We start from the raw sequence: 21598 nt of genomic DNA, 5'->3' as shown, positions 1-21598 counted from the left end.
CCTTGTGCTTCCCAATTTTTAATAGTTTCTTCTCCTCTCTGCTCCAGTAGCCCCTGAAATTGTGCACTTGTAGACCTCATCTCACTCTATCTCTGTGACATGGTTTGGAGCATCTTAACTGTGAGCATTTTGCAGGTGACCAGAGTACTTTTATCTCAACGCTCCCAGCACTAACTTGATGCCTGGCACATAGCAGATCTTGAGTAAATGCATGTTTGGATAAATGAATGATAGCTTAAAAGACATTAAACAACCTTAACTTTATACCATGTGTAGTCAAGATGGTTCCCATTGTGATTTGATATGTAATCAAAGAATCTCCTACTTCAGAGACTTCTGTGTAATGTGCCGTTGAAGATCCCTTTTCCATTACAAATGAGGCTGTATTAAAAATTTATTCACCATTAAGCATGTTTCTTCTTGAATTGGTTTCTCAGTTTGTGTAACCAGTTGCTATGCAGGCTTCATCAGAAAAGGTTCTAGGAGAAGTGAGTTTTAGTAAGGGCTAAGATTTAAAAATATAAACATATATGTAGGTCATGGACTAATTTATGAACGTAGACCTAGACTGTGCACACTGTGGGATCTTAGACAGCCAAGGATAGAATGAGGATATTTGACTGAGGCCCAAGGGAAACACAAATAAATGGGTGAGGACAGTCACAGAAGATAAACCCCAACTTTTATTGTTTTTGCCTTTGGACAGCCCTTGGGATCATATATTTGTGAATACAGAGGTCTGAAGGCCTTAATTGGGACTCACCTAGTGCAACAAACTTATCAACTTCCTAGTAGCCACACAAGGCAGAGTTATTCCCTCTTACAGTGAGAATCTCCTTGATTATCTTTAACATGAATTACGGTGCACCATTGTATAAATATTAATACATGATTATCCATCTCTTGTTTGACTTATTACCAAGAGAAATGGTCAGGGTTTCTATCAGGGAAAGAATGTCAAAATCTTTTCTCATTTTCCCCCAGTCTTATGGTATATGATTGGCATACGAAGATGAAATAAACTTGTGACTATATAAAATATTTATTTCCAGAACATTTCCATTTGCCCCTATAGATCTATTCTCCACCCCCTCTATCTTGTCCTGTTGTCTGAGAGCTGACCTTCCTTGACTCTACCAACAAGTTTCCTTGTCCTCTTCTGACTAGATTTTGTCATGGGCGGCATGAGCAGTGAATCAGAAGGTGGGAGAGAGGGAGTTCAGTACACTTATCCATCTGGCTCCCTCCTTACAAATCACCATAGGTAAACTGCTTCCCTTTACATAAGGCCACAGGTCCTGTAAGTTGACCTCCAGAGGTACAGTTACTCTTGCCGGGTTCTGTTAATTGCTTCTTCTCCTAGGATTGATGTTGGTTTCCTGCAGTTATTAGCCCTATATTTTTTCACCACTGTCTCATTAGTTTCCCTTCACCCAGTAAGTAGTCCTATAACCACTGAAAATTCATTACTAAAGTTTTTGAAAAGTCTTTACTAAAGTTTCTTTATGGGGAGTGCCAGCCATATCTTTTCTCCTGGACACTAATAGAGTAACTCTCTAATTAACTAACAACAGATAATATTTAGCAGTCACTGTAAGTCTGAAAACAGAGTTATATACCTAGTCCTTTTTCATAAGCTACTTGCAAAATTACTCATGACTAATAAAAAAAAAGTATCTTTAATACTTTTTGAAGATCTAAGTGCATATAGCCAATCCATGATTCAATCTCTTTTTGTAAACAGTGTTTCAAGTAAGTGGGGGAGAGAGAGAGAGAGACAGACAGACAGACAGATACTCTCCAGAGTTAGGGCTTAGGGATACTAACATACAGAATTAAAATCTCCAGTCCTCTAACCAGTGCCTAATGACCTTTTAATGTAACTAACCACTGGAATACTGTTGGTTCAGCACTTGACATTTTGAGGTCTGGAACTTGAACACTTACATGGCTATCCTAACATACCCTGTCTGATTGAACTATCACTGCATCTCTATTTAGTTCTCCCTAAGAGTGGATGTACTTATAGCCATACTATATAAAACACTGGATGTATGAGTTATTAAAAATCATTTTGCTTAATACATGCTAATATATAATGATTCAGTGTTCATGTTACAAAATGAATAAACTATAGGTAAGATGCATGCTTCCCCACTTACCAGCTGCCTTAAAAATTTAATCTCTCTAAGCCTTGAGTTTCTGAGAATAAAGAAAGTAATAATAGTACTTACGTCACAGGTTGTTGTGACACACAAATGAATTAATACATCTAAGTATTTACCACAATAACTGATAGAAAACACTAAGTGAATGTTAGTTCTTATAATTACCTATCCCACTACCCATCTCTCCTTTCCTCTGTAGTAAATGGTTATACAGCAATGTTCCCAAACTGGAAATCAGCCTCCAAGCTGCAATGTCTGTTCCCACATGATCATGATATTTATTTATTTATGCAAACAGCATCCATCTTGGAGAGTCCAAGAAGTTTATAAGAGGAAGGGACTTTGGACTTGTTATAGGTCAACCTGCTCATCTTATGATAAGAAATCAAGAACTAGAGGAAGTAATGACCTGCCAGCTCACTCGTGTGCAGTGGCTGAACAGGGTTAGAAGCAACGCTTCGGTGTTCCCTGCCCGTGTCTTGTCCACCCCACCAGATACCTACAGAAGTGGTTTCAAATGGCATAACTTCTGCTCTGAGTCCCTAATCTTTCTGGATCACCGACAGTTTCCTCAATGACCTGGGGAAAACTATAGTTCTGCTGTGTTCACCATCACCAGTAATTCAACTGGACTGGATGACATTCTATGAAAGGTGCTGAGAGCTCTACTTCCAGTTCTCTAAGGCGTGAGGTCAAGTCAGAATCCCTAATTTGGGCTTAAACTCACTGGGTAAAATTTAAAAATAAATTATTTTCTCCTGCCTTCAGGGCTAAGGAATACAGGAAAGATGAAGACCCTAGTCAAAATCGTCAGACACCAAGATCACATGTTGATGATTTCTCTTATATGAAATATCCAGAATAAGCAAATGCATAGAGGCAGGAAGCAGATTAGTATTTGCCAGGGGCTTGAGGGAGGGCAAATGGAGAGTGATTGCATAAAGGATATGGGGTTTCCCTTTGATATGATGAAAATGTTGAACTAATAGAGGGGATAGATGCACAATACATGAACCCTCTAATGTTATTGAATTGCACACTTCAAAATTAACTTTATGTTATGTGAATTTTATTTCAATTAAAAAAAAAACACACATGAATTGTAACAGCAATAACCTAAAATGTGAGAGGAAGAAGTGAAACTATAAAGTATATGAATTCTATTAAAGTTAAGTTTTTAGTTTAAAATAGGATGTTTGAGATATTTTATGGAAGCCTAATGACAACTACAAGGAAAATCCTGTAGTGATGAGGTAAAAGAACAAGATAAAGGGTCAAAGCATACTGATATCAACAGATCCCAAAACACACACAGAAGAAGTTGGATGAAAAACAAGGAAAAATGGATCCACAAAAGAACCAGCAAGCAATTAACAAAATTGCAAGAGTAAGTCCTTCCATTTCAAGAATTGCTTATGTTTTTAATTTTTATTTAAAAAAATTTTTTGTTTTTATTTTTTAGAGAGAGAGAGAAGGAGAGAGAGAGAGAAAGTACGGGCAAGGGAGGGGCAGAGAACAGGGGAGACACAGTATCTGAAACAGGGCCCAGGTTCTGAGATGTCAGCACAGAGCCCCTTGCAGGGCTCAAACTCACAAACCGCAATATCATGACCTAAGGCAAAGTCAGATACTCAACCAACTGAGCCACCCAGGTGCCCCTCAATAATTACTTTAAATGTAAATAGATTAAATACTCTGATTAAAGACAAAGAATGGCTGAGTGTATTAAAAATGAAAACAAGATTTGGGACACCTGGGTGGTTCAGTTGGTTGAGCATCCAGCTCTTGATTTTGGCTCAGATCATGATCCCAGTGTTGTGGGATCGAGTCCCACATTGGACTTTGTACTGAGTATGGAGCCTGCTTAATATTCTCTCTCTCTTTTGCCTCTCTTTTCCCTGGCTTACACCCTCTTAAGAAAGAGAGGAAGGAAGGAAGGAAGAAAGGAAGGAAGGAAGGGAGGGAGGAAGAGAGAAACTAGATCCAACAATATGCTGCCCACAAGAGAAACACATTAGCCTTAAAGACAGCATAGACCGAAAGTGAAGGAATGGAAAAGAACATTTCAAGAAAATAGTAAGAAAAACAACATAAAAAAGCGGGGGGGGGGGGGAGGAGTTATACTTTTATCAGACAAAATAGGCTTTTAACTAAAAACAGTAAAAAAAAGAAAAGACAAAGGAGATCATTATGTAATGATAAAAGGGCTTAAGTACATCAGGAAGATATTACAGTTGTAAATATTTATGCACCCAGCATTGAAGCACCTAAATATATAAAGCAAAAACTATCAGAGCTAAAAGGAGATTAAATAGTAATATAATTATAGTTGGAGACTTCAATGCCCCACTCTCAACAATGAATAGATCATCCAGACAGAGAATCACCAAGGAAACAGCAGATTTAAACACTATAGGCCCAATGGACCTAACAGACATATGCAGAACATTCTGTCCAACACCAACAGAACATACATAATTATGAAGCACACATAGAATATTTTCTAGGATATACCATATATTAGGCCACAAAACAAGGTTAGCGAATTAAAAAAACCCTGAAATCATACCAAGTATCTTCTCTGACAACGATGACATGAAACTAGAAATCAATAACAAAAGGAAAACTGGAAATTCACATATAGAATATTAACATTCTCCTAAACAACCAATGGACCAAAGAAGAAATTAAAGGGAAATTTAAGTTTCTTGAGACAAATAAAAATGGAAACAGAACATACCAGCACTTGTAAGATGAAGCAAAGGAAGTTCTAAGCAGGAAGTTTATAGCAACAAATGCCTACTTTAAGAAGCAAGAAAGCTCACAAATATGCAACTTAACTCTATCCCTTAAGGAAATAGAAAAAGAACAAAGTAAGCCCAAAGTTAGCAGAATAAAGAAAATAATAAACATTAGACCAGAAATAAATGAAATAGAGATCAGAAAAATAATAGAAAAAATTAACCAAATTAAGAGTTTGCTTTTGAAAAGATAAGCAAAATTGACAAGCCTTTAGCTACACTAACCAAGTAAAAAGAGAAAAGACCTAAATCAACAAAATTATAATTGAAAAAGGAGACATTACCAAATATACTACAAAAATTCAAAGGATCATAAGAGACTACTTGAAAAACTATGTACTAATAACCTGGCCAGTATAGAAGAAATGGAACAATTCTTCAAAACATATAACATACTAAGACTGAATCAGGAGTAAATAGAAAATCTGAATAGAATAATTACTAGTAAGGAGACTAAATTAGTAATCAAAAATCTCCTAACAAAGAAAATCCCAGGACCAGATGGCTTCACAGGTGAATTTCCCCGAACACTTAAAGAAAAATTAACACTAATCATTCTCAAACTCTTCCTGAAACTCGAAAAGATAGGAACACACTTCCCAAATTATTTTATAAGGCCAGCATTATCCTTACATCAAAATCAGAAAAGGATAATACTAGAAAAGAAAACCTTTATTTATATAAACCATGAGTTCACATTAATACCTCAATTCCAATCCAGCACTCCAGAATTCATTCCAGTTATTTCCCTTTATGAGCTCCAACTCCCATCTCTGCCACATCAGCTTAGTGAGATCCCCGTGATATGCATGGATTCCATATCTGATACTTTGGTCCAAAAAAAACTTTAAGGCAGAAGATTAGGGTGATGACGGAGCTCTCTTAAGTGTTTCTCCCTTCTCGGGGATCATAGTCCTGTCGTCTAATATCTGAAAGTGTGGCTTTATATATTTTGTCTAGTTTTGTTGTTGTTTACAGTAGGAGGAGGAGTCTGAGATCAGTTACTCCATTGTTGGCAGGAAAGTATACACATTAACTCTTTGTATCACTCTTGTTTATTTATCAAACACCACTCACAGAGACTCCTAAAACCATCTAAATAATCTGTAAAACCATCCATACTTGATAGCGGAAAGTGTAAGGGATTGGAGACAGAAAGGCCTCTGTCAATTTTGTTTTTTCTACTGTGTGACCTTATTCCATAGTTTATGGCCCTATTTTCTTCCTTCCTAAGTGAGGATTGGGGGAAAAAGGAAAGGATACAATGTGTGTGAAGAGCCCACTAGAGATCATAAAACAAAACTCTTCAATAGGTGGGAGTTTATTCCTCAAGTACTTCTATGAAAGCCTATTTTGAGAGGATAAAGTTTATCCAATAAGATATACTTAAATTCTTGCAGAAATATTTTCTCATAGTTTTTATAACTTCAAATTTTCACTGTTTTAAAGAAAGGTTTTTTAAAGCACACTTTAGCATTTATCATGTCAGCCACTGCTGAAGAGGCAGAGTCGCAGAGTATTATATGTAAATTTTAAACAGATACTGTTCAGCTCAACTTTGAGTAGGAAGTAAAAATATTTCAATCACCTAAATCTGTAAGGTACATTCAAACGTCAGACAGGATGTCAGTTGCCAAGTCAGCACTAAACATTCACTGTCCTTGTTATGTTTTGTACTTGTTTTGTTATAATTAGTTACTCATCACTATTCATCATGGATACATTTTGAAAAGATGTTGAATATATAGCATTTTCAACTTTGAAAATTGTTTTCCCATCTCTCGAAATAGAAGTTTTTTTATGTAACGATTAATAGGCTTATATACAAAGTAATCAGTTTTATTATGCAGCAACTGGTATATGTCTGAACACACACACATACACACACACACACACACACACACACACATCTTTTCAAGGAATTCTTTAGTATTTAATACTGACCAATTTCACTCTCTCTTTTCCCTCTCTCTTTCATACCCTCCCTCCATTGCCTTCTCTCCTTTCTTCCTTACTTTCTTTCTTCTTTGCTTCCTCCACAAATGTTCACCAAGTTACCTATTATATGCCAAGAATACTGGGCACTTAGCTATACATGATGAATAAGGCATTGTTCTTGAGCCCAAAAGGTATACAGTGTAGTAGGAACAGTGAAAAACATATATAAAATTAGAGCACAGGTCAAGAATAGCCAAACCCCTCTGTGGAATCAGGCAAGATTCTCTCAAGTAAGTAAGCCCTAAGGTGAATCCCTCTCCCCATCCCCATCTATTTTTCTTCAATTCTGGAATAGTTTTAGTGATTATCACTTTGATTATCACGTGTATTCCATTCTCTTTATATTCATCTTTGGAAATCCTAATGCTTATGGTAAAGCATTTAATTGTTTTCTCTATGTCTTATAACTTTCATATTCTGCATTTCTTTTTCCCACTATGTTTCGTTCTGAGTAATTTCCCCAGATCTAATTTCTAATTCACAAATCCTTCCTTCAACTGGGTCCAGGCCACTGTTTATTATTTTAAATTTCAACTGTCATATTTTCTATTTCTAGAATTACTATTTTATACTTAATATATCCAATTTCCTTTTCTCCAATGTTCTGAATTCACCTTGATAGATTTTACTTACTTTTAATCTCTTTGATTATTTTAAATAAGTACTTGAAAATTGCCTTTTATATAGTTCTTTAATCTGTAGACGCTGGCTGTTAATGGTTTATAGTGTATAGTGAGATTTCTTGTATGCTTTATACTAGAGGTCGTTTCTGGTCGAAGTTGTAGAAATGCTTCCTATGCTGGATGGTCTCAGTGGAGGGGTTTCTGCCTCAAGCAGTTCAGCATTTGCTTCTACCACAGTTTTATGAGTCTTATTGGTTTCATATCAGTTTTAACAGTAGTGTCTCATCAAGGTTTGTACCATGTGACGGTAGTATATATTCACATCCCAATCATGAACTTGATGTTCACATTTTCGTGAATGCTTATCTATTATAGCCCAGTAAAGTGATCTGACATCCAACAGTGCCCAAGTGCGGCCACTGATGGACAGAGTTAATCTGCCCATAATTCACAGCCTGAACAATTCGTTCATGGCTCCACTTCTAAGGAGTCCATCGCCAACTTCCCATCACCTTGTAGGCAGTGGAAAAATATCCCATAGCATGTACCACCAAACACCACATGACTTCAACTCTGCTTATCATAATGGTTTTGAGCTTCCATTTTGTATCAGACTGGTTCTTTCTTTTCAACTTATCTAAAGTATAATATTTGAATACATACTGTATCTAGTATCTCTTTATGTTTAACTTGGGAAGGGCAGAGGAGCAGGCTAGTGATATCCACATCTTCTCAGTCTACCCTGTTACCTCCATTAATAATCAAGCAGTCTTAAAGATTGAGGATGTGTAGTTGCAATGCTAACTCATGTCTGCCCCAACTATAGAGATTTTACTCCTTATCTGAATTCAGTTCTTTTCCCCCCAAACCAAAAAATTGCTTGAATCCATGTATTTTTACTTATCCATACCCCACATTCTCTCAACCTTTGGTTTTACCTCAGGAGAATAACTGGATACAAGGGAACTGGGGCCCTAGACATTAATCGAAGTGTGTTCTGAGTATGGAGGGGCATACTTAGGAATCCAGTGACCGGCAACCTGCAGCACCTCCACCGTGTGGGTCTGGCAACAGAATAAGGTGGAAGTAAGGGCTGTGTGAGTCGCAAGGGGATTCTTGGCAACGGTGCCCAACAGCTTTCTTACCCTCTCCTCCAGCTTGCTCTCATTTATTCATTTAGCAATCATTATCAAATACCTAAATGTGCACCTAATACATGTACTGTGTATGTAACTATATGTCATTTATCTATATACTCTCTTATGGGGGAAATATATACTAATGTATAAGTTGTATGTTATAAGTTGTAGGAATGTTATAAGTTGTAGGGTGTAGATGACACAGGAGGAGCTCTGGGGCCACATATACCTAAGTACAACTTTGAATCCTAAATTATGTGTCAAAAGCTTATGAAAAGCTGGCCCTTGCGTGTGTAATTCCACATTACCCAGAATACAGCCCACAATCAACACAGCATTATCCTAATAATAAGCTAATAGATATTTTCTAACTTGATTCTTTTTTTTAATTATTTTTTTATTTATTTCTAGGAGAGAGAGAGAGAGAGAGAGACAGCGTGAGCAGGGGAGGGTCAGAGAGAGAGGGAGTCACAAACTCTGAAACAGGCTCCAGGCTCCGAGCTGGCAGTCAGCACAGAGCCCGACGCGNGCTGTGAAGTCCGCTCTGAACTTAATATAGATATTTCTGCTTTTTTGTTTTTTTTGGATTAGTGTATCTTTCCCCATCCATTTACTTTTTTTAATTTTTTTAAATGTTTTATTTATTTCTAGGAGAGAGAGAGAGAGCGTGAACAGGGGAGGGTCAGAGAGAGAGGGAGTCACAGACTGAAACAGGCTCCAGGCTCTGAGCTGGCAGTCAGCACAGAGCCCGACGCGGGGCTCGCACCCACGAACCGCGAGATCATGACCTAAGCGAAAGTCGGACGCTTAACCGACTAAGCCACCCAGGCGCCCCACTTGATTCTTAACACAACCCCATTACGTAGGAATTTTTATTCATGTTGGAGGAGTCTTTCATTCATTCATCCATGCATGCATGCATTCATTCATTCATTCATTCACAAACACTAATTGAATTCCTTCTGTGTGCTAGGCCCTATTGTAAGATTTTAAATTACATCAGACAGATGAGTTTAAGGAAATTGGCCAAGGGCCACACTGCCATCAAAGCTCTAAGGTCAGAATTTAAATCCAGGTCGATTTAGCTAAAACCATGTTAACCATCACCTAGTGTTTCCTCTCAGATTTTGCAAACAAACCTTTGTAACTCTAGAAGTGTGAGCTTTCTTTTTTTTTTTTTTTTTCTTTTGCCTCTGTTTTCTGTTTGTCTTCCTTCTCCTCTCCTAGGGCCACTTTCTCTTCATAAAGACAGTTTTAATCAGGTACTGGCTTGAATTTTCAACAGAAATTTAAAATGATGCAATAAAATAAGTCCAGTCAAGTCTCAGTATGACACAGTATGCTGAAAAAATAAATTTTAGACAAAATAAAAATTCAGAATATTCATAGCCTACTTTTATTTTGTTGCTTTTTTTCCCCTAAAGACTTTGCTAACTTCCTTTTCTTGTCTTCCTTTCACTTCTTTTCACAATGTCCACATTTGTGCATTATTTCAGCTCTACAAAAGAAGCACCTTAATGTTCAACTTCTTTATCTTATATTTTCTAGTTGTTCACATCTATTTTTTGCTTTGCTTTCCAAGCTAAATCTTCACATTTCTTCCACTGTTAGTCCCTTCTCATCCTTCAAACATGGTTTCTTTATAGTTTTGTAGTTTTTAAAATTCTTTCTTCATAGGCAACTCGCCTTTTTTCTAAAATGTTTTGAAGATCTTTCTGTAGTAAGGGAACCAAGACATAAGGGAAAGCTTTAAAACTTATGTTCCAGTAGTTTACAGAAGTTTCCTGCTGTACTGCAAAGGAAAAAATAAAAAGGAAAATAAAAAACATTAAAGAGATTTTGTTTCTGCTCCCAGTTTATGTTGACATATCATTCTCAGAAAGAAAAAAAGAACATTTTGCTCATCAGTGTTTTGCTGTACGAGCTTACTATCCTGAACCGGCAGCACAAACTATGGGAAGGGCTGGTTTTATGTATCAACAGAGGCCTTATAGCACACCCTGAACCCAAATACCCCTCTTTCCGTCATTTGACATTTGGGCGAGGCACTGATTCCTGGTTTACCTGTTAGGATGAAGAGATAAACACGTTTAATTGTTTTCAGTTACTAATGGCTTGGAGTATAAATGTCATCAGATGTCTCTTTCTGTGGATAGTTCAGAAAGAGGGCACTGACAACAATGTCAACAGATGGGGCCAGGCACGTTGCGGGGGCTAAATGGGTGTGATGGGTGTACGGAGTACTTAGCGTCTTTAGCTAGACATCAGAGGTCTGGTGCCTGGAGTGTGGAGTGAGGAAGTGAGGGAGCAATATCAAAAGGAAAGTGGGGGCCTGAACAGAAATTTCTAAACTAGAGCAGGATGGTTTTCGAGAAGACTCTATATGGGCTCCTTCAGAACACTGACTTTGTGAAGTAAGAGGATGGGCACATCACTGCTGGTGCCGAGGCTCTAACCTCCGTTGCCCCATTGGTGCATCGTAGCTTTCAGAGCATACGCTCGCTCACTCACTCCTCGCTCGCTCGCAGCAATTACCAGCACAGAGTGGGTGTCCCTGGTGTGCTGAGAGAGAAACACATTCATCGCCTCACCCAGCTACAAAATCCAGCTCTCGCACCCAGGATGTTTTTACAGGGTTTCATAATTTTGACCTTTTCAATTCAGACGGAAAAGGCAAGCAGGTTGTCTTTACTTTGCTGCGACTTTAGGATTTAGTACACAATGAGCAACGAGATCTCTGAGGAAAAAAATAACACTCCCCCCCGCCCCCCCTAAAAAAAAACCTTTGCAAATTGGGCTTCACATTCCTCCATGCCAACAGAGCCCCACCAAAGTTGGCAAATGCATCGACCCTCTCTCTCCCCTCTTTGCTGGCAGACACAAGTGGTCCACACTCTTTCCCCACCCACATGGCTAGCATCTTTATTTCTTCCATACTGTGCTCTAGGAAGCCATGAAAAATTAAGGAAGCCTGCATGAACCTGATGATTTAATTCCTTTTGTATACCAGCAGGACCCAGTGTGGGGATGTCGTGGACTTGTGTTTAAGTTTATCTTTTCTTTCCTGGTCACTGGCAATCTTCCTTCCTTCCCTACATCTCAAGCACATCTGGATGTCTGGGTCTTTCCTTTGCTCTCTACATCCTGCTCCTCAACCAGAGGGAAGTTTCTGTTGATTATTGTTTCTATTGATTACAAATATAGGTAAGCATAAGTTTCTTTAGAAGGGCCCATTGGTGATGCTGCCTAACCTTTTCCTTCCTCCCAAATACCCCCCCATGATTTCCCTGGGCCTGACCTTGCTGGAATGCCTCCTATCTTAAAAAGAAACACAGACGTGTTTCTCTTGGAGATAAATCTTCCAATCGCTGGCCTCATGGCATCATGTGCTCACCGTTAATCACAGTCCATATGTGATCTATTAGAGGCAGACAGCAAAGTCATTTTAGGCCTCGGTCAATTCCTTGGTTATTTATTTAGCTTTCTCACTTTGATTTCCTGTGTGAATCATTTTTACCTAGAGTATTTGGTTGGCAAGTGGGTTCCTTTCGAGATTCCAAGTCAAGCTAACTTGGAGAAGAACTTGAACCTGAACATTTTGAAAGAGTCAGAAATCCTCCAGGATCAGATCTTGATGGTTTATGTGTCTCAGGGACCAGCACGCAGACTTGCTGGCATGGACTCCAGCTGAGGCTTCTCCAGATCCCAAATGAGAATTCTGAGGCTTCTACACAACTTATGGTGCTACCTGGGAGCCCCAGCAAAACTAGGACAGGACCCCTTTTCTCTAGGGTTACTTGACAGCAAACATTTGCTCTCTACCCCTCAAAATACTGTCCACTTTTCTGACTCAGCCTGTGACTCACACTCTGCCCTCCCAACACACACATTCACGAGAACTCTCTTCTCCTGTTCTCTGCTAACAAAATTGTCTCATTCCTTTAGAGTTAATGTTCCCATACCAGCAGAAATGCTGTCTTTCCTCTGATCCCCAAGGTGTATGCTCATTCTGCCTTCTGTTGTTACTTTTCATTTGGTATGAAGCACATGACTTCCCAATCTCCTGTCTGAAATCCTGGCGCACATTCCAGATTCCTGATGATGCCCCCACCTTCTTGACCTACAGCATGCCACCCCACAGAGCTTTAGGAGGACAGGAGCTGTCCTCCTGGAGCCAAGGGGAGGGTAAAGGTCAACAGCAAGCATCTATCTCTTGACCTTCAAAACACTGACCACAGTGGAAACTAAAGACTTCTTACCAAGGTTGCTGCAGAGTCAGTGATACACGAGCTTTACCAACGGATTTGGATTTGTCCTTCAGTGGGTAATCTATTCAACAATGTTTACTGAGTACCTAAACATGCCACATACTCTAATAGATAGTGGGGACGTAGCAGTGACAAAGGCAAACAAAATCTCTTACCCCAGGGACCTTGGCACCTGTAGTACTTGGTTGGTGAGTGGACTCACTTGTTTAGATTCCAGGATAGATAGTGAACACAAATACAAGCCATCAGGTGGTATTACATGCTTCAGGGAAAAATTAAACACGGGAAGAAGATAGGGGCTGTTGGTGGTCAGGGGGGCAAAAGGTAGTGATTTTAAATATAGCGCTCAGGAAAGCTCTCAATGGAGCTTAATATTTGGGCAAGAAGCTTAAAGAGGTAAGGGAATAAGGATATCTTTAGAGAAAGGTATTCCTGGCAGAAAGCCTAGTTGTGCAAAGGCTCAGGGAGACAAGAGTGAGTCTTGTGGATTCAGGAATGGTGGGAAGGCCTGTGTGGCTGAAGTGAATAATCTGAGGGGAAGAAGAATAGAAAATGAGGACAGAGAAATACAGGAGACCAGATCTTATAGGCAGCTGTAAGGATTCTATCATTTCATGTAAAATAGGAAACCAGTGGAAGTTTTTGATCAGGGAGCTGACATGACTGGGGCTTTCAAGTATCACTCTGACCAGTATGTTGAGAATTGAGTGTAAGGAACGATGGCAGAATCAGGAGGACCGATCAAGAGGTTATTACAGTCATTTAAGTGAGACACAGTGGTGGCTCCAACCAGTATTACAGCAATGGAGGTGCCTGCAGAATTTGCAGATGGATTGAATGTGGAACATGAAACAAAGAGAGGGGTCAAGGGTGTGTCCGTGGTCAGGCCTTCACACGGGCAGAATGTCCAGAGAGTCCACTGAGAAGGGAAGTAGAAGGGATGAGGTGAAAGCAGAAGCATATACCTCCTCCTTGTTCCTCCTTCCTCTTTTCTCGTATGCCTTACACCTCCTCCAGGGAAAAGTGTCCCCGAGCAGGCTGATCATCTCAAGCTATTCTCAAATAACGGGCACCGAGTTAGGCTGATGAAGTGATTTTCATTTCCCACATACTTGCTTACCTAGTGAAAAGACCAATAACCCAACTTAATCTTCTTACGGAGGGATGTTCCTGGGGAAGAGTGTTAAATGGAGTTAGTGATGTAGGGAATAGACAGTGAGAACTGCCTATAGGTCCCGATATGTTATGTCCATCTGATGCAGTACTAACTGGTCGCAAACCATTTATTCAATGCAGGGCATTTACTAAGTTCCAGGTACTGTTCTAGGCACTGAGAATATACTAGTGAACCAAACAGATAGAGTCTTGGCCTCGAGGAGCTCACAACTAAGTAAGGAGACAGACAGACCACACAAATATATTTTTATATAGTATGGAGTGATTGCAGGAACAGTTGTCGGGTACCTGAGGGTGTATAGCAGGTAGATACATACACTCCTTCCCACTTTTATGAAGTGGTTCTGTACCCTAGGACAAACACGGAAAATATGCAAAACTAAAGAGGAAGAATCAAGAAATCTAAAAAGCTTCTCGTATTTTCAAATCATTATAAATCATATATAACGCCAGTCAGGTGATAAGGGTAAGAAAATGAAACTTACTCCATAGTTCAAAAATTGCTACCAGTTATAAGGAAGAGTTTCATTTTTAAAGAGTAATGTCTGTAAAATGGTACAGAAATGTTTCAAGAAGTCCATTTTCCCCTTAGACATTATCTTTCTTTTTAAAATGAATAGATGACTGAAATATTATGTATCTTTGTTATATGAAAAGACATAGCCAGAAAATTTCAGATTTACTATATATGACAAATTTCCAATACTCAACATATGCAGTATAACACCCAAAGACACCACCAAAACATATATTTACTCTATATAATTACACAAATATAAATATACACTAAGTATAAAAACGGATACCTGTTAACTAATTTTTGCAAGATTTAATTCATTCACATGAATTTAATAAACTGCTTCTTTTTTGTCTCTGGTAGCTTTGGGGAATATTTTTGGGAAGATTTATAAAAGAATATACTGTAATTTCCCTGACTTAAAAGCCTACAAATAAAGAAGTTAGATTCACAGTAGTTAGTTAATGTGTATATGCGTCTTTCAGAAAGAAAACAAATTATTTTTCATTTTCGTTTATTTACGTAAAGAAAGACCTCTAAATGGAAGCAATTAAATTCAAAATAAAACTTCAAAGTTCACCTAAGGAAAATTCAGTGACAGAAAGAAAGTCTAATAGTGTTACCACATCCACATAATTTAGGTTTTTATACCAATATTTCATTCCAATTTTTTTTGTAAACAAAGCTTTCTTTTTTGAAATACTTAATCATAATTAATGATTACTAAATTATTTAATTAGCAGTAAGTATAAAAACTAAGAAAAATACAAAAACCATAACACAATATAAAAGAGATGGTTCTAAAGGCTGATCCATACTTAATGTTAGTTTTACCCTGTATATTCTAATTTCCTGTTTAAATTTAAGTTTATGTAGGCTTTTTCATCCTGAACTCTGGAAAGCTCAGTTGAGATTCTTATTTCTGAAATCCAAATAGTGATTCTAAATCAATTCTGTAGCATAGAATCAGTCATATTTCTTTCTGTATGCCTCTTGGAAATGAAAGTAGTGCAAATTCTCACTGTCTTCCTTAGGGAAGGCACTAAAATTGAGGATCCAGAAATAGGTTTATTGTTTTCTGTAGCTTACCAGAGAAATGGAATTATATCCTTCACTAATTAACTGACACACTAATGATTTTCAATAAGCCAGTAGTTGGAGTTTTAGACTGTGAGTCTATTTGGTCCAGGAATGTGTAAATATTTTACGAGAAATATTGTATTTATTGTCTATGTTGATCCCTGCAAATATTTGATTGACATCACACTTAGCCACTTATCATACACATATATAAAATTAAGTAAAATTATACACACACACACACACACACACACACACACACACAGAAAACACGCTAGTCTTTTAAACACTCTTCTACCCCATCCTCCAAAAATATTGTAGAGAACTTCCAGTCACCGCAAGGCCTAATGAAATAGTCAAAAGTGTTAGCATCCTGCCACCCTGTGGTTATGTTCAGTACTACAGGATTATCTTATTTGGACTATTTGTATGAGTATCGCAAAAGTACCAGAAATATAGTTAGCATCTAGACTCAAGTAACTTTAAGAAGAGTTAAAAACATAGGGAATCCTCCTAAAGGATCTACAGATTCATTTCATCCTAAAATAAAAACTTCCAATTGAGGTACGCCTCTGAAAACACACACAATGTTGTCCCTATACCTACACTGTTTTGATTAAAATTTTTTGACATCTATTTCTGCAGTCATTAGATTCTAAGAGCGATACTTTAATAGGCTACTTATTTTTCATTTTAATAAGCAAAAATGTGTAGAGGTACCTGGGTGGCTCAGTCGGTTAAGTGGCCAACGCTGGCTCAGGTCATGATCTCACAGTTCACAGGTGTGAGCCCTGCATCAGGCTCTGTGCTGACAGCTTGGAGCCCGGAGCCTGCTTCGGATTCTGTATCTCCACCTCTCTCTGTCCCTCCCCTACTCACACTCTGTCTCTCTCTCAAAAATAAACAAACAAACAAACAAATAAATAAAACATTAGAAAAAGAAGTGCCTTGTCAGATAAAAGATAAAACAATTCTAGTCTTCATATTCTAAGCACAGCGCTGACCTTTAACTAAAAAGCTGAGGTTGATATTTTAGCTAAATGTGGAAGACTCCGGAGGGGCTCTTGGATTTCAGGGAAAGGAGAGCTACCTATGACCCTCGTCTCTGTGTCTGCCTAACTTAGTCTAGATGCACATAGCAGACTTTTTCTTTTTGTTGTACACATTTCATGCTAGGATCCCAAATTCCATTAGACCTATTCAACGAAGCATCTATAAAAGACTGAGGGACCAGAATGGTTATTCTGAATCGTACTTAATGCTATTTCATTCCCCACACCCTCTCCAAATATAGTAACAAGCTGCCTTCAGTGCCAAGCAACTAGAATGGCCCATTGCAATCACTGCCAATAAACTGTGCAAGACCCAGAGCAGCCGCCCACAATTATCTTTGTCTTCCCACCCGCGCTGTTGCAGAAGCAACAACTCGGTGAAAAATCCTGGCACTTCACTCCAACAACTGTCAAACATTGGATGTTTGAAAATACCTCAAGAAGTTTACTGCGGTTTGCTCTCACCTAGCTTTTCTTTTCTTTTTTTTTTTTTTTAATGTTTATTCATTTTTGAGAGACACAGAGACAGAGTATGAACAGGAAAGGGGCAGAGAGAGAGGGAGACACAGAATCTGGAACAAGCTCCAGGCTCTGAGCTGTCGGCACAGAGCCCAATGCCAGGGTCGAACTCACAAACCGGGAGATCATAACCTGAGCTAAAGTCAGACGCTTAACCAACTGAGCCACCCAGGCGCCCCTGCTCCCACCTAGCTTTAAGCAAGTCGTCATATGCCAATATGCACACTTGTAAGACTTAAAAATGATTGCTTTTGTGATTTCATTATGTGCCTGTTGACTCTTATCCTGGTTTGTACGTCCATCTGACACCTCTCAGTCTTCTTCCCTCTTCTCTAGTCGTGCTTCCTGCTTCTGGTTGCAAGTCTTCTCAGTTGCCCCTTAGGGCACAGTTCACTTCAACTCCATTCCAGTCTGACTTAGGTCTTCTATGACATACTAAGGAGAAATAAAAGATCCCATTGTGAGACATGGGTAAATTTATCACAGGTTTGCAGAAATCAACTCAGATCTTCAATCTGTTTTCTCTCAATGTTTGCTTTATTGTAGGAATGAGCTAGTGGTGCTGATCGAAATTCTTGAAGCTTAATTGTCAAACTGGTTTACTGAGGTCAAGGGCCTTGGGAAAATCATGCCCAGAGATTAGAATTATTGCCAGTAAAGCCAGATTTTAAACGTATTCAACTCAGAAAGGCTACAAACGTTGATTTATGGTTGAGAAAAGAAAACTTTCAAAAGCGAGAAAGAAGAGAGGAGAGGTGAAAGGGAAGAAAGAAACAAAAGAGAAAAGAAGGAAGGAAGGAAAAGAGAGAAAAAGAGAGGGAGGGAGGGAGGAAGAAAGGGAGGGGAGAAAAAGATAGAAAGCAAAGAACAGATTAAATTTTCTTAAGAAATGACAATAGTTGATAGAGTCCACTACTTTACACTTACTATCTGCTCCTCCTAGTGATGGTCAGTGTTAATGAGGCTACGATTTTTCATATAACAACGTATTCATTAAGCACACACCACACGTGTTCTAGGCATCTTAACTTGCGGCCTTTAAATCTTAGCAGTCACCTTGTAAGCTAAGGGCTGATTTTGTCCCCATTTTACAAATGAGAAACTGCAGTACTGTGGAAGGTGAAGTAACTTGCTACAAAGCTGGGGTGTGTGGCCACCGGAGCCGCACTCAGCTTGGACGTTAGACCCCTCGCCCTGCTCAGGAGGCAGCAAGCTCAGGCAGACCCTTGTAAGAGAGGGGCTAGGATCTGAGCCCACACCTCCCTGTTGTTCCCCAGCACCCCAGGATATACACACTCTGCCTGGAGGTTTATAGCCTCAGTTTCCCCTTCTGCCAGTATACCCCTCCTCTTTTTTTTTTTTTTTTTTTTATGTTTTATTTATTTCTAGGAGAGAGAGAGAGAGACAGCGTGAGCAGGGGAGGGTCAGAGAGAGAGGGAGTCACAGACTGTGAAACAGGCTCCAGGCTCTGAGCTGGCAGTCAGCACAGAGCCCGACGCGGGGCTCGAACCCACGAACCGCGAGATCATGACCTAAGCGAAAGTCGGACACTCAACCGACTAAGCCACCCAGGCGCCCCAGTATACCCCTCCTCTTATTCTTCTGGGATCTCTTCATTTTGTACTCAGTCCATCTTCCTTCCTGTGGTATCTTGACTTTCTCTTCTCTTTTCCTGTCTCCAGCCACCTTTTCTATATTTATTACAATGCCCTTACTTCCCTTTTCCCTTAGCCTGAAAAGAATGAAAAGCAGGAACAAACAGTGAAATCTACACTCAAGTGCACCTGGGCTTGAGTCTGACCCTTGCTGTGTGACTTCAGCAAAGATCTAATCCTAAATGTCAGGTTCCCCATCTGTAAATTAAAACAATGGAGGCAAACCTCATGAGGTTAATTTTAAGATGAAAAATCATCTCCCCTACAAGTCTTCTGTAGCGGCTGGCTCACAACAGGAATCAGGCTCAGCCCCTCCTCCTCCTTCTCCGTGCCTTCGTCTTTGTCATCATTATTACAATGAAACGGTATTCATTTAAAAATACTTTTTAGCATAAAAGTTGAAATGCCCTTCCCATTTAAGTTTCCCCACTTACATTTCCCCTCTTCCTTTCAGAGGGCAAGTTGCTCTAGGGAGGTGACCTCTCTTTTCGAATGGCCAGAGATGAACACAAGTTAAATAGTTGCTATTATAACACAATCTTTGGTCTCCAGTGTAAAGAAGGCAGAAGTCTAAATTTAGAGTAAATTGTTACATTAAAGGTCAATTCCTCAGCGAGGACAAGGGATACATTGCCTTTTGCTTTAAAGTGGGTCAGGAGCTGAAGGGGGATTGATTTAAGAGGCACCCTGAGGCCTCAATTTCTGGTGCCTATTGTTGACAGCAGGCTGCTGGAGGCAGTCAGGGTGGGTCCGAAGGGCTCAGGGATACTTCCCATACCCCTGGCTTTCAGTTAGTTACCCTTTGCCTTCCAATCAACTGTTGCTTTCCCTAAATAGTCCACCACGTGGTCCTCTCCAAAAGGAAGGGGATATTTCCAAGGCCATGTGAATTCGCTTTTCAAAAACAAAACCAAAGAAAACAAAATGGTTTGGGAATAAAGGAAAGTAATTGCTCAAATAAGCCTCCCCCAACTAGTGAAGGTGGACATGTTCTTGATTTTGCGTAGTAAAAAATATGAACACAAGTTCCAATATTAAATTCCACTTCTATCTGTGTTAAAAGACTTAAAAGCAAACTCTGATCTCTAATTTCCGGTCCATGTTATACTCATGATTTCTAAATTGCCTCTCCTAAACATACTTACATTTGTCCTGGTGTTAGGAAACCCTTTTGAGTTTCTAGTGTGTTTTCAGCATATCCGTCTTTGTGCTATTTTCACCCTGCCTCCCTCCCCACCCCCCTTCTTTCCATTTAATGATTTAAAAAGAGCATAAGTAGATTTTCCAAAGTTGGCCCAGTGCTTGGAACACAGTTCCCACAACGAAATGTTTGAGCGTTGCATTCCTTTATAGTGAATACTTCATCTCCATAATTGCCCTAATGGCACGCACTGTTACGAGTCCCCTTCCTTAGAAGCCATGAAAGAGAAAGTCATTTTGATAAAACCTTCAAATTCCCCGTTAAGACATCCTCAGACCTGCCATGTATTTGTCTAATGGAAAGGACAGGAAGACCCTTCAGGTTTTATTATTGCTTTTGTCGTTGAAATCACACTGCTACCCTTCCCCTGAAATGTCTGTCAGATGGCACTTTATGAATTCGACATTTATGCTTTTCATGACATTTCTGCATTATTGTTTTTGAATAACTTAATAATGTTCAGATTTTTATTGACTTGACATTCTAAATACAATCATGGATTCTTCATGTGTCTTACTTAGCTTATTCATGCCTTCAGTGTTTTCCGTGACTAGTCTGTTTGCCTTTAACAAAATGATATGATCTCAAAAATTCTTTTGATTTAGAAACCGATTTGTATGGGGTGAGGTTCTCCTGGTCAACTCAGATGTGCATTAGTTAAGTCAGTCTGTATTAGCTTAACAATTAACTTGACTAATCTGAAAATCAGTAATATTACTGTAGCCAGCCTCCACTGTTTGAACAAAATATATCAAAAGAATCTGGAAATATTTGTTCCCAGACAGAGCACCAAGACTGCACTTTGTTCTTAATAAAGAAATCTACTGACCCCATTTATGAGAGACAAGTCTACCTATTAGCATTTACCTCTTCCTTGACCAGGCGTACATCACAGCAGAGGGACGTTGTTGGCAAAATCATTCAACAAATAGACACTGTGGCCTCCTTGGGCTGGAGGATGAGTGTAGGATTAGCAGACAACAGCCATTGCAGCGGTCTGCAATCTACAGCTGCTCCTGCTGGCGGGGTGGACTGAGGAAGGAAACCTGGCCAAGGGTGGAGATGCGCAGGCTCATTCCCACCTGCCTGGCGTACAACCGATGAATGACTTTACAGCCCGCCAGTATAACGTTGACCTCCCTAATTTGTGAGAGTCTTACTGTGACCTTCCAGCTCTGCTGCACACAGTGGTTTCACCTTGCACCTAGTGCCCCAAACCCCCTGCCTGACTCTCACGCTCTCCTGGATCATTCTTCTCTCAGACCACCAGGTTCCAATCTTTACCAACCATGCTTACTGCAAACTCCTCCTCTATTTGACCTTAGTAATTTAGAATTTTCATGGGTTCAGGAATGATTCATAGGTAAAGTAGGTAGCTGCTAAAGATGATTCCTGGGTTGT

This window comes from Hyaena hyaena, unplaced genomic scaffold, assembly GCF_003009895.1.
Source record: "Hyaena hyaena isolate Hyena2069 unplaced genomic scaffold, ASM300989v1 scaffold_177, whole genome shotgun sequence".
NCBI classification, from domain to species: Eukaryota; Metazoa; Chordata; class Mammalia; order Carnivora; family Hyaenidae; genus Hyaena; species Hyaena hyaena.
The sequence above is the reverse complement of the archived record's forward strand: the minus strand, read 5'-3'. Positions refer to the sequence as shown.